The sequence below is a fragment of the Heterodontus francisci genome, chromosome 10 (genome assembly GCF_036365525.1).
Source record: "Heterodontus francisci isolate sHetFra1 chromosome 10, sHetFra1.hap1, whole genome shotgun sequence".
NCBI classification, from domain to species: Eukaryota; Metazoa; Chordata; class Chondrichthyes; order Heterodontiformes; family Heterodontidae; genus Heterodontus; species Heterodontus francisci.
The window spans coordinates 59,407,527-59,421,269 of NC_090380.1; the positions used below are offsets into that span (position 1 = coordinate 59,407,527).

General features: G+C 43.9%; 1 protein-coding gene across 9 annotated transcripts in view; it reads left to right on the forward strand.

Moving 5' to 3' along the window:
• zbtb20 (zinc finger and BTB domain containing 20) overlaps nt 1-13,743 on the forward strand; it is a 355,462-nt gene that overhangs the window by 184,464 nt on the left and 157,255 nt on the right. The window contains exon 1 of one of the 9 annotated variants that reach the window (XM_068040589.1): nt 5,352-5,390. The exons of the other annotated variants lie outside the window; for them this stretch is intronic. The gene's annotated coding sequence lies outside the window, so the exon portion shown is untranslated. Of the gene's footprint in view, nt 1-5,351; nt 5,391-13,743 lie in introns of those variants that run through there. 9 annotated transcript variants of the gene reach the window in all.

A 13,743-nucleotide genomic window follows, 5' to 3' on the forward strand; every position in this document is an offset into this window, starting at 1 on the left:
GTCGTGGCCCCCTGCCATCTTCTGTCACTCCCTCCTGTTATATGTGCCCTTCTCCTGTAAGAGAGAGGGCAGAATGCCAGTGATTTGTGCCTTTCTGCCTGGGTGATGTTGCTGTTGGGTGAATCATGGGGTGGCTGTGCCTGGTGTATATGAGAGATGATATAAGGATGCTTTCATTGGCCTTGATCACGCATGTGAGGTCATTAAACTTCTTTTTGTATGCTACCAGCTCTTCGGGGCAGACTCCAGGCTTTGACCTCCCAGACCACCTGCTGCCACTCCCTTCTGAGGAAATGCCCTGAGGGTCTCCTGGCCATCCCCTGAGGAAACATGGCCTCCCATCACCAGTGCCTCCAGAGTGGCATCAGTGAATCTTGGAGCCCTCTTGCTGGCTGGTGCTCCATTTTCCTTCACCTTGAATATTTGTTTCTGCATCAGTTGTTTTCAGACTTGATTGTTCCAGCGCAGCTTCCTTTTAAAAGGAACAGACTGCCTTTAAGATCTGGAGATGCGCTAGAACACTTGCTAGCTTTGCATGCTCTTAGGCCCCCTCATTATGTGCGCAGCCAGCCAGGAGTGCAGATCACACTGAGCTGCAGGCAGGGATCATGGTACTGAGGTGGTAGCTCGACATTTGCACGCTGCCTACTTCCAGCGAATTGCAACCCCCATGTCCAATTAATTGCGCAGATGAATTTTTAGCCCTATGTCCAGTCAAACATGACTTATTTCAACAAATTTATGCTGGCTGACCCTGATTAACCTATTTATTCCAAATATGCACTAATATGACCTTGGATTATCGATGCTAAGAGTTTGATAGCCGATAGACTAACTGGTATATAGTCAGCCAATTTATGCCTCTTTCCTGGAACAGACATACTACCCTCCAGTGCATCAGCACAATTTGCATATTTAAGGAGATTTGACAAATTATGACCAAAGCCTCTTCTATCTCCTCTCTGAATTCCTTCCAGCTTAAAATGTATTGTATTACGGCCCAGTGACTAACCACTTTGTTCTACTAATGTTTTTGGTATGATTCGCTTTTTACATCTGTCTCCAATAATTGTTCCACATCTGCCTCTCGTATACCTACATGCTACTTCTATACATACATACTGCCATAATTTACAAAAAATGACATAGAATATTCACATGAAATGTCTAACTTACTTTCGTCTCTGAGTAGATTTCCCACATGATCTGTGAGACTACCTGCCTTCATTTGAAATAAATTTAGTTTGAGATATTTTGTCAGTAATTTATAAAAGTGGAGATTGGTCTCAAATAATAAAAGGTACAGCATATATAGGTACTATTACATGAGCACTAGACAAGAATCAAGCACGACCAAAGACTGAGCTAATGCTGAAGGAGTGAAGGACTTATGGAGGTCAGAAGTCCAGATTTGGTCGCTGCCTCTCTCTCAATACATTGCTCTCACAAGGGGAGGCAGTGGTGTAGAGGTATTGTAACTGGACTAGTAACCCAAAACCCTAGGGTATTGCTCTGGGGAAATGGGTTCAAATCCCACCACGGCAGAAGGTGGAATTTGAATTTAATTAATACATTTGGAATTAAATGCTAATCTAATGATGGCCATGAAACCATTGTCATTTGTTGTAAAAACCCACCTGGTTCACTAATGTCCTTTAGGGAAAGAAATCTGCTGTCCTTTCCTGGTCTGGCCTACATGTGACACCAGATCCACAGCAATGTGGTTGACTCTTAACTGCCCTCTGAAATGGCCTAGCAAGCCACTCAATTGTATCTGTACTACGAAGTCAATAAGGAATGAAACCGGATGGACCACCCAGCATCAACCTAGGCACCAGAAATAACGGCAAACCCGGCCCTGTCAATCTGGCAAAGTCCTCCTTACGAACATCTGGGGCTTGTGCCAAAGTTGGGAGAGCTGTCCCACAGACTAATCAAGCAACAGCCTAACGTAGTCATTCTCACCAAGTCATACCTTACAGACAATGTCCCAGGCACCGCCATCCCCATCCCCGCGTATGTCCTGTTCCACCACCAGAACAGACTCAGCAGAGGTGGCGGCACAGTCGGGAAGGAGTTGCCCCAGGAGTCAACAACATCAGCTTCGGACCCCATGAAGTCTCATGTCATCAGGTCAAACATGGCCCAGCACATCAGTGCAAACAATAATTTGCATTTGCAACAATCTTCAGCCAGAAGTGCCGAGTTGATAATCCATCTCAGCCTCCCCCTGAAGTCCCCAGCATCACAGATGCCAGTCTTCAGCCAATTCGATTCACTCTTCACGATATGAAGAAATGACTGAAGGCACTGGATACTGCAAAGGTTATGGGCTCTGATGATATTCCGGCAATAGTACTGGAGACCTGTGCTCCAGAACTTGCCTTGCCCTTGGCCAAACTGTTCCAGTACAGCTACAACACTGGCATCTACCCGGCAATGTGCAAAATTGCTCAGTTATGTACTGTACACAAAAAGCAGGACAAATCCAACCCAGCCAATTGCCGCCCTATCAGTCTACTCCCCCCAATCATCAATAAAGTGATGGAAGGTGTCGTCAACAGTGCCATCAAGCGGCACTTGCGTAGCAATAACCTGCTCAGTGCCGCTCAGTTTGGGTTCCACCAGGTCCACTCAGCTGCTGACCTCATTACAGCCTTGGTTCAAACATGGACAAAAGAGCTGAACTCCAGAGGTGAGGCGAGAGTGACTGCCCTTGACATCAAGGCAGCATTTGGCTGAGTATGGCATCAAGGAGCCCTAGCAAAAATGGAGTCAATGGGAATCGAGGGGAATACTCTCTGCTGATTGGAGTCATACCTAGTGCAAAGGAAGACGGTTGTGGTTGTTGGAGGTCAATCATCTGAGCTCCAGGACATCACTGCAGGAGTTCCTCAGGGTAGTGTCCTAGGCCCAACCATCTTCAGCTGCTTCATCAATGACCTTCCTTCAATCATAAGGTCAAAAGGGATGTTCACTGATGACTGCATAATGTTCAGCATCATACGTAAGTCTCCAGATACTGAAGCGGTCCATGTAGAAATGCAGCAAGACCCGGACAATATCCAGGCTTGGGCTGATAAGTGGCAAGTAACATTCGCGCCACACAAGTGCCAGGCAATGACCATCTCCAACAAGGGAGAATCTAACCATCTCCCCTTGACATTCAATGGCATTACCATCGCTGAATCCCCCACAATCAACAGCCTAGGTGTTACCATTGACCAGAAACTGATCTGGAGTAGCCATATAAATACCATGGCTACAAGAGCAGGTCAGAGGCTTGAAATCCTGTGGCGAGTAACTGACCTCCTGAGTCCCCAAAGCCTGTCCACCTAACAAGACACAGGTCAGGAGTATGATGGGTGCAGCTCCAACAACGCTCAAGAAGCTTGACACCATTCAGGACAAAGCCGCCCGCTTGATTGGCACCCCATTCGCAAACATTAACTCCCTTTACAACGGACGAACAATGGCTGCAGTGTGTACCATATACAAGATGCACTGCAGCGACGCACCAAGGCTCCTTAGACAGCACCTTCCACCTAGAAGGGCAAGGGCAGCAAATGCATGGGAACACCACCACCTGCAAGTTCCCCTCTAAGCTACACACCATCCTGATGTGGAACTAAATCACCATTCCTTCGCTGGATCAAAATCCTGGAACTCGCTGGTGTACCTACAGCACACTGTCTGCAGCGGTTAAAGAAGGCAGCTCACCACCACCTTCTCAAGGGCAATTAGGGATGGGTAATAATGCTGGCCTGGCCAGCGATGCCCAAAATCCCATGAACAAATTAAAAAAAAAATCCTCCTCTCTTTTTCATCTTCAAATTTTCTCTTTCTCTATCTCTCTCTCTCATTCCACTCATCTTTATCTCTCATATCCCCATTTCTCTCTGTCCCTCAACACACTTTCACCGCTCTTAACTCTCTCTTATCTCCTCCTTCTCCCCATCACTCCTTCCCCTCACTCTAATTCACCTCACCCCAGTGCTTACACATCTCTCACTCTTCTTATCTCTAGCTCTTGCCACTTCTCTGTCTGTCTTCTGCTAATCCATCCCTTTCTCTTTCTGCTCTTTCCAATTGCTCTTCTTCTCACCCTTGTCCCCATTCCTCCTTTTGTCTTCCACTCACTGACGTGTTCTTGCTCTCTACTCCCTTCTTCCCTCTTTCTCTCTTTCTTTCCTTTCTCATCCTTTTCCCCTGTTCCTTTCTTTTTTCTTTCTCTCTCACTTTCTTTCAACTTCCCTTTCTTTCTCTTTGTTCCCCTCTTATACAACATCACCCTCTTCTGCCCCTCCTGCCAGTCACACCATGAATCTCCTTGAAGAGGCAAAAATTCCATAAGTATTTTCTAACCAGGAAGAGCTCTCTCAATATTTTATTAAATTTCTCAGTTTTCTTTCGGTGGAACATAATACAAAAAATACCTGAGATATTTGTATGAATGTCTCCTCATTTCATCTGTCTTTGCCTGTAACTGTAGCTACAAAGACTGCATAGATTTATTTTTTAACATTAGTTCGCTTCCAAATGGTTTTAGGGATGGTCTACCAACTTTCACTAATGTAGACAGGATTTTGTACCCAGAATTTCCTTCCTGCTGATTTCTATGCAGAATGATAACTGATGAAAAACTTAGTATGTTCTTAGATGGAGGTGAAACATCAAAGCTTTGAACTAGTTGGCTAGTTCTGGAGGTTAGTCAAAATTCCTCAAAATGTTGCATGTCTCGTTGGACATTGGTTGATCTTGTTATGATCATTCTCAATTGCTCACTTGCTAAATAGAGGAATGTTTAAGTTATCAGTGAAAACCATAGTGAATGTTTCACAGGTTGTTTTGACTCATTAGTGGAATATAAATCTGTTAATCCAATCAAAATGGTTTTTATTCATTTCTAGAGGATGGTATCAGTAGTTGGATTGGTGAAAAACCCTAATAGACCATTGATTATCAACCAAATATCTGTATTTAATAATCAAGTAGGTTTGTTGTTCCCAGGTGAACCTCTCATTTAACTGCAATATTCTTGGTAGGTCTGGCATTGAGAAAGAATATTAGCTTTCCACATATGGAATGTAGAATGCTAATGTGGAATGCTGTCTTGTTTTAGAAGGACAAAAATTATTAGAGTAGAGACGGGAGAAAATTTTGTTCTTGTAATTTAATGTTTTCAAACATCACTAATAATCCCAAGAGTCAGTTCAATATTTCAATCCATTAATCTCCACAGAATTCCTCTGAATCTACAAACTGCATTGTGTTCTGAATTCCAATGGTGTTGCTGGCTAATTTAGTATTTTTATAATGTCATTGCATTATCATTGCAGAGCTCTGAGATGCAGAGGGATCTGGGTGTCCTAGTGCATGAATGGCAAAAGGTTAGTATGCAGGTACAGCAAGTAATTAGGAAAGCTAATAGAATGTTAACGTTTATTGCGAGGGAAATTGAATACAAAAGTAGGGAGGTTATGCTTCAGTTATACAGGGTATTGATGAGACCACATCTGGAGTACTGTGTACAATATTGGTCTCCTTATTTGAGGAAGGATGTTGATGCTTTGCAAGCAGTTCAGAGAAGATTTATTAGACTAGTATTGGTATGGGCGGGTTGTCTTATGAGGAAAGGTTGGACAGGCTTGTATCCGCTGGAATTTAGAAGAGTAAGAGACGATTTGATTGAAACATATAAGATCCTGAGGGGTCTTGACAGGATGGATGTGGAAAGGATCTTCCTATCTTGCATTTAGTGTGCATAATTTCCAAAATAAATTATTATTGAAGATAGTTGAACTTTTTGTTTAGTTGAGTTTATCATAAATCCCTTGATTGTTTTGAAGATTATAGATAAGGAGGGTGGGAGTTTGTGACAAATGGGTCCAATTCAATTAGATGGTTTAATTTACACATTTTTATGCTTAATAGGAATGCCTACTGCTCATAGTCCATCACCACCAATTTTATATGGAAATTGTTCGCTGCAGTATTTGAATGTTCATCATCTGTTTCTGTGTGATAATTTTAAAAATCTCTGCAACAATTTGATGATAACTTCCACACAATAGGTGTGAGTCTTATTTTGATGGGTTACATGATGAAGCTTTTTTATCAGTCTTTCAACATCATTATCAAAACTTTCTCCCTATCAGTTTAGTATACTTTTGCTCTTGTCAGTTTGGCCTAGTTTTGTCTGTTTAAACATGCTGGATCAGTGAGCTTAAATTTAAATGTTTCAAGTACAACAGCCGTATTTCATTTGGCAATTGGGTTGGGATATTTTTAGACCTCATTTCAGTTTTTTTTTCAAAATTGCCTCAGAATTCCAATTTAAGCAATCATGATGGCAATATTCTTCTCCACTACATTGAGATCAACAATGAAATTGACATTATGGATATCTCTAGATCCTTAGAATATTGCACCATTAAGGCTCAAGATTTACATAAATCTAGCCAGTTCAAGTTGGCAGTAACAATTTAAATAATCTTATTAGCAAACAGTTTGTTGTGGAATATATACAAATTGGCAGGTTAGCAACCCCAGATAACGTGAAAGCTCATTTCTCTCCAGCACGACAGTTAAAGGTCTTCTAGACGTCATTTGTAATGCAGTGTAAACTCATTCTAGAGTCTAAACCCATCTAACGAAAATTCCCTTTTCGGGATCTAGGCCTATTAAGGCAGACTTGAACATCAACTTGCCGTTAACTTACATTTTTGGTATTATTTTCCTCAAGGTATGCGGAAGGATAAATATTTGAAGAAGAAAATCTGGTTACCTGCATTTTATTAGTCTTCCCTATTACTTGATTGTAGTTCCATGTATTTCATTCCCATCCCTCTAACCTCTTATTTGGCCTATTTGGAACTGGGGATAAATCATAATGGGACAATTGCTCAGTTTTGGATGGTGTTTGAACAGTTTAAAAAATATTAACCTCAGAGAAAACTTTGTTTCCAAGTTGAAAAGAAAGTTTCTATAGAGCCAGGACTCTGTCATTGCCTTTTTAAGCACTGCACTGTAAGTTTACCTGATATTGTAAGAGACGTTTTGAGATAATTATTAAATTGTTTCGTTGAAAGGCCATGAGGAAGTCAGTTTTGTATTCTCCCTGGAGAACACTTATTTTCACATGACAGTTCACATGCATTTCTCTGTGACATCCCCCATTGGAAAGTCAAATAGCTCAATCATACAGGGCAATTGTTCCATATAAGAACTGATGTTTGAAAGTTCGAATAGCTTGCATTCTATTCTTAAAAGCTCAGTTCAATTATAGAATGAAAAATTTGATCTTGGTTATTCTACACAATAGAATACCAACACTCCAATGAAGTGGTGCATTCACCAACAATAAAACAAATGACAGTGAACCAAACGCCACTTTCTGTTTCAATATATTTAGCTTTAAGCAAACAAGTGTTTGTACCTAACAACATAGCATGCACAGTTTTGATGGTATTTACTGATTGCAATAAATATAAAACTGCTCAGTATTCCAATTTCAGATAGAAATATCATTCCTGCTAACTCAGATATCAAGGGCTGGAATTTCATTCCGGGGTCGGAACCCTGACGTCCCGATAATTTCCAGGTCCCAACCCCACCTGACGCGATGCTATCTTCAAATGCAAATGATCTAATTGGGCCGGGGGAAGTGTGTCACACAGTCAGCGGTGCCGGGACCAGCATAGAGGTGAGAAGTGGCTCCTGACTGCAATGTTGAAAGGCGGACAGCAGCCATGAGAGGGTTCGCCATTGCCTTGCAGAGTGGTGCAGGCAGCAGATCAGTGGGCCAGCAGTGTTATGGTGCAAACAGATGGCCAAATGGTGAAGTTGGAGGCAGGTAAAGTGCAATGTTTCAATCACACTTTTTTTCAATTTCTTTGAATAATTATCAACATCAACCAATGTTCGACCACATTGCTCCTGACAGCTAATCACTTATGTGCACCAGACCTTTTGCTCCTTTCTTTTCTCTTTGAAAATTCCCTTCTGGTCCTTCCCAACTCGATAATAAGCTGCTCCAGGAGCTTAACAGGCTGTTAGTTGGAGTCAACAGAGTTCCCGGCTCCCCACCACCCAGTCTGTCTTAGAAAATTGTAACGCATTCCAGAGGCGTCGGGATCCAGAGATACCTTTCGAAAACGCAGTCTTTAATTCGCACCCGCACCCATGCTCTCCCTCAAAGTGCTTTGAAAATCCAGCCCCAGGTCTCAGGAATGATTTTAAAGATATATTATTTAGGATGCAAGTGTGATAGTGTTTGCTCACTATTAATGCGCAGTGGCCAATTGGTTTTTAGACATTAAATCAAATTTAGGCATTATTACTACTTACTGCATTTAGGACTGCAAATTAATGGCAGATAGTGTAAATGTTACTGCCCAGTTAAATAATCAGTAAGTCAACAATTAAGGGGTTTCAAAGCTTAAGAAATGACATCTTGCAGAACTGTTTTGAGTGTTAAATGAAGTTGAGTTTAATACCTCGTTATAAGAGAAATACTTTGACAGGGATCTATAATGTCAGGGCTAAATTTTAACCATGCTTTCCTGCTGGAAAATGGGCTGTCAGGCCATTATAATGGGCCATGTGACTTGGCAGCCCAAATCCTCTACTTTTCTGCTGGCTATGACTTTAAGCTGTTCTTCTTAGTGGGCAAGAGGAACATTCACTGGAAGGCAGCAAGCTTCTTCTTGAAATATACAGATCGAGCTCCGCTTGCATCATTGGGATCTGACTGCAGATTCAACCATGAGAACTGTGCAGTGGAAGCCCTTGTGACTTCTCTGCCAGACCAACATGACTGCAAGAGGAGCTGAGGCCTGAAGATGCCTAGTTGCAAAAGGTAAGTGGATTTTTTTTTAAGTGTCCTGAGGGACCAGGAGGAGCTGGAAACCTTGGAGCTCTTCTAAAATGCAACCAGTGCCTTTCATAACCTTGCTGGTGCCAATTTTCTGACTCAGCACCTGTAGTGTCACCCTGGCACCCCAGTGAAGTACCACACTGGCACAGTCTTCTATCCCCTTCTTTGCTTCTTCAATCCCAAGGGAGTGCTGCTCACTCATTCTTTGCTTCCATATACCTGTCTGGCAGATCCACCACAACAACGAATAGCACTGGAGGATGAGTATGATGAAGAGGATGAAAAAGACCAAGCCACCCAGGATTTGTAGCTACATGATGCTGCACTCCCTCAGGACAGCAGCCTCCAGCTGTTCCCTGCCCCCACCCTACCCTGGGAGGCGAGACCAGGCCGCCCAGAAGTACTGTCCAGAGATGCAGACAGCAGTGGCTCCATACTCTGATTCAGCTCTTGGAATCAGCCCTCCACTCTCCACTCACTCCTTTTGCTAAGGAGTCAGAAGCACCTGCAGTTGGTTAGAGACAGAATGCAAAAAATAATGCTTTAAAAACATTTCATCAACAGGGGTTACCATTGACCAGAAACTGAACTGGACCAGCCATATCAATACTGTGGCTACAAGATCAGGTCAGAGGTTGGGAATTCTGCATCGAGTAACCCACCTCCTGACTCCCTAAAGCCTGTCCACCATTTCCAAGGCATAAGGCAGGAGTGTGGTGGAATATTTTCCACTTAACTGGATGAGTGCAGCTCCAAAAACACTCAAGAAGCTCAACATCAGCCAGGACAAAGCAGCCCATTTGATCGTCACCCCATCCATCACCTTAAACATTCACTCCCTCCACCACCGGACCACAAGATGCACTGCAGCAACTCGCTAAGCCTCCTTCGACAGCACCTTCCAAACCCACGACCTCGACCACAAGGGCAGCAGACACTTGGGAACACCACCACCTACAAATTCCCATCCAAGGCACGCATCATCCTGATGTGGGTCTGTATCGCATTTGCTTCACTTCACTGGGCCAAAAACCTTTCAGTCTCTTCCTAACAGCACTGGGTGTACCTACACCAGACGGACTGCAGCAGTTCAAGAAGGTGGCTCACCACCACCTTCTCAAGGGCAAAGAGGTTGGGCAACAAATCGCCTTGCCAGCGAGGCTCACATCCCATGAAATAATTTTTTTTAAATTCCTGCCTTTAGAAATCTTTAATGAGAGATTTGCAGGCTCTTCAACAGTTGATCTGTTGCTATGTCTAATTGAAACGAGTCTGAACCAGAGCGCATAGTGGATAAGTCCAAAAAACTCCAAATTACCATACCACTGGCTCGCATGCAGCTTCATCTAAATCAGGCTAGTAATGACGAGCAAGCAGACCATGGAACAACTTTAACCTGGCGCAGAATCTCCGGAGGCCATTTAAAGGTACGCAAGTGCCAGAAACATCTTACCCATGAGCATTCTCAGTTAAAAAAAAAAATTGTCCGCATCATTCCAGCACTGTTAAAGTGTGAAACAGCATAGAAATTCACCCCCTTCTCTCTCTTCCCACCACCACCCCTCCCCCGCCCCCCCTGCCATTTACTCCAAGTAGATCCAGAAGATACAAAGAACAAAGAAAATCACAGCACAGGAACAGGCCCTTCGGCCCTCCAAGCCTACGCCGATCCAAATCCTCTATCTAAATCTGTCGCCTATTTTCTAAGGGTCTGTATCTCTTTACTTCCCGCCCATTCATGTATCTGTCTAGATACATCTTAAAAGACGCTATCGTGCCCGCGTCTACCACCTCCGCTGGCAACGCGTTCCAGGCACCCACCACCCTCTGCGTAAAGAACTTTCCACACATATCCCCCCTAAACTTTTCCCCTTTCCCTTTGAACTCGTGTCCCCTAGTAATTGAATCCCCCACTCTGGGAAAAAGCTTCTTGCTATCCACCCTGTCTATACCTCTCATGATTTTGTACACCTCAATCAGGTCCCCCCTCAACCTCCGTCTTTCCAATGAAAATAATCCTAATCTACTCAACCTCTCTTCATAGCTAGCACCCTCCAGCCCAGGCAACATCCTGGTGAACCTCCTCTGCACCCTCTCCAAAGCATCCACATCCTTTTGGTAATGTGGCGACCAGAACTGCACGCAGTATTCCAAATGTGGCCGAACCAAAGTCCTATACAACTGTAACATGACCTGCCAACTCTTGTACTCAATACCCCGTCCGATGAAGGAAAGCATGCCGTATGCCTTCTTGACCACTCTATTGACCTGCGTTGCCACCTTCAGGGAACAATGGACCTGAACACCCAAATCTCTCTGTACATCAATTTTCCCCAGAACCTTTCCATTTACTGTGTAGTTCACTCTTGAATTGGATCTTCCAAAATGCATCACCTCGCATTTGCCCTGATTGAACTCCATCTGCCATTTCTCTGCCCAACTCTCCAGTCTATCCATATTCTGCTGTATTCTCTGACAGTCCCCTTCACTATCTGCTACTCCACCAATCTTAGTGTCATCTGCAAACTTGCTAATCAGACCACCTATACTTTCCTCCAAATCATTTATGTATATCACAAACAACAGTGGTCCCAGCACGGATCCCTGTGGAACACCACTGGTTACATGTCTCCATTTTGAGAAACTCCCTTCCACTGCTACTCTTTGTCTCCTGTTGCCCAGCCAGTTCTTTATCCATCTAGCCAGTACACCTTGGACCCCATGCGCCTTCACTTTCTCCATCAGCCTACCATGGGGAACCTTATCAAACGCCTTACTGAAGTCCATGTATACGACATCTACAGCCCTTCCCTCATCAACCAACTTTGTCACTTCCTCAAAGAATTCTATTAAGTTGGTAAGACATGACCTTCCCTGCACAAAACCATGTTGCCTATCACTGATAAGCCCATTTTCTTCCAGATGGGAATGGATCCTATCCCTCAGTATCTTCTCCAGCAGCTTCCCTACCACGGACATCAGGCTCACCGGTCTATAATTACCTGGATTATCCCTGCTACCCTTCTTAAACAAGGGGACAACATTAGCAATTCTCCAGTCCTCCGGGACCTCACCCGTGTTTAAGGAAGTTGCAAAGATATCTGTTAAGGCCCCAACTATTTCCTCTCTCACTTCCCACAGTAACCTGGGATAGATCCCATCCGGACCTGGGGACTTGTCCACCTTAATGCCTTTTAGAATACCCAACACTTCCTCCCTCCTTATGCCGACTTGACCTAGAGTAATCAAACATCTGTCCCTAACCTCAACATCCGTCATGTCCCTCTCCTCAGTGAATACCGATGCAAAGTACTCATTTAGAATCTCACCCATTTTCTCTGACTCCACGCATAACCTTCCTCCTTTGTCCTTGACTGGGCCAATCCTTTCTCTAGTTACCCTCTTGCTCCTTATATATGAATAAAAGGCTTTGGGATTTTCCTTAACCCTGTTTGCTAAAGATATTTCATGACCCCTTTTAGCCCTCTTAATTCCTCGTTTCAGATTGCGCCTACAATCCCGATATTCTTTCAAAGCTTTGTCTTTCTTCAGCCGCCTAGACCTTATGTATGCTTCCTTTTTCCTCTTAGCTAGTCTCACAATTTCACCTGTCATCCATGGTTCCCTAATCTTGCCATTTCTACCCCTCATTTTCACAGGAACATGTCTCTCCTGCACGCTAATCAACCTCTCTTTAAAAGCCTCCCACATATCAAATGTGGATTTACCTTCAAACAGCTGCTCCCAATCTACATTCATCAGTTCCTGCCGAATTTTGGTATAGTTGGCCTTCCCCCAATTTAGCACTCTTCCTTTAGGACCACTCTCGTCTTTGTCCATGAGTATTCTAAAACTTACGGAATTGTGATCACTATTCCCAAAGTAGTCCCCTACTGAAACTTCAACCACCTGGCCCGGCTCATTCCCCAACACCAGGTCCAGTATGGCCCCTTCCCGAGTTGGACTATTTACATACTGCTCTAGAAAACCCTCCTGGATGCTCCTTACAAATTCTGCTCCATCTAGACCTCTAACACTAAGTGAATCCCAGTCAATGTTGGGAAAATTAAAATCTCCCATCACCACCACCCTGTTGCTCCTACAGCTTTCCATAATCTGTTGACATATTTGTACCTCTATCTCACGCTCGCTGTTGGGAGGCCTGTAGTACAGCCCCAACATTGTTACCGCACCCTTCCTATTTCTGAGTTCTGCCCATATTGCCTCACAGCTCGAGTCCTCCATAGTGCCTTCCTTCAGCACAGCTGTGATATCCTCTTTGACCAGTAATGCAACTCCTCCACCCCTTTTACCTCCCTCTCTATCCCGCCTGAAGCATCGGTATCCTGGGATATTTAGTTGCCAATCATGCCCAAGGACATTGGTTCCAGTCCAGCCCAGGTGTAGACCATCCAATTTGTAATAGTCCCACCTCCCCCAGAACCGGTCCCAATGTCCCAAAAATCTGAACCCCTCCCTCCTGCACCATCTCTCAAGCCACGCATTCATCTGGACTATTCTTTCATTTCTACTCTGATTATCATGTGGCACTGGTAGCAATCCTGAGATTACTACCTCTGAGGTCCTACTTTTTAACTTGGCTCCAATCTCCCTAAATTCTGCTTGTTGGACCTCATCCTGTTTTTTACCTATATCATTGGTGCCTATGTGCACAACGACAACTGGCTGTTCACCCTCCCCCTTCAGAATGTTCTACAGCCGATCTGAGACATCCCTGACCCGTGCACCTGGGAGGCAACATACCATTCGGGAGTCTCGTTTTCGACCACAGAATTGCCTATCTACTCCCCTTACAATCGAATCCCCTATGACTATAGCCCTTACACTCTTTTTCCCGCCCTTCT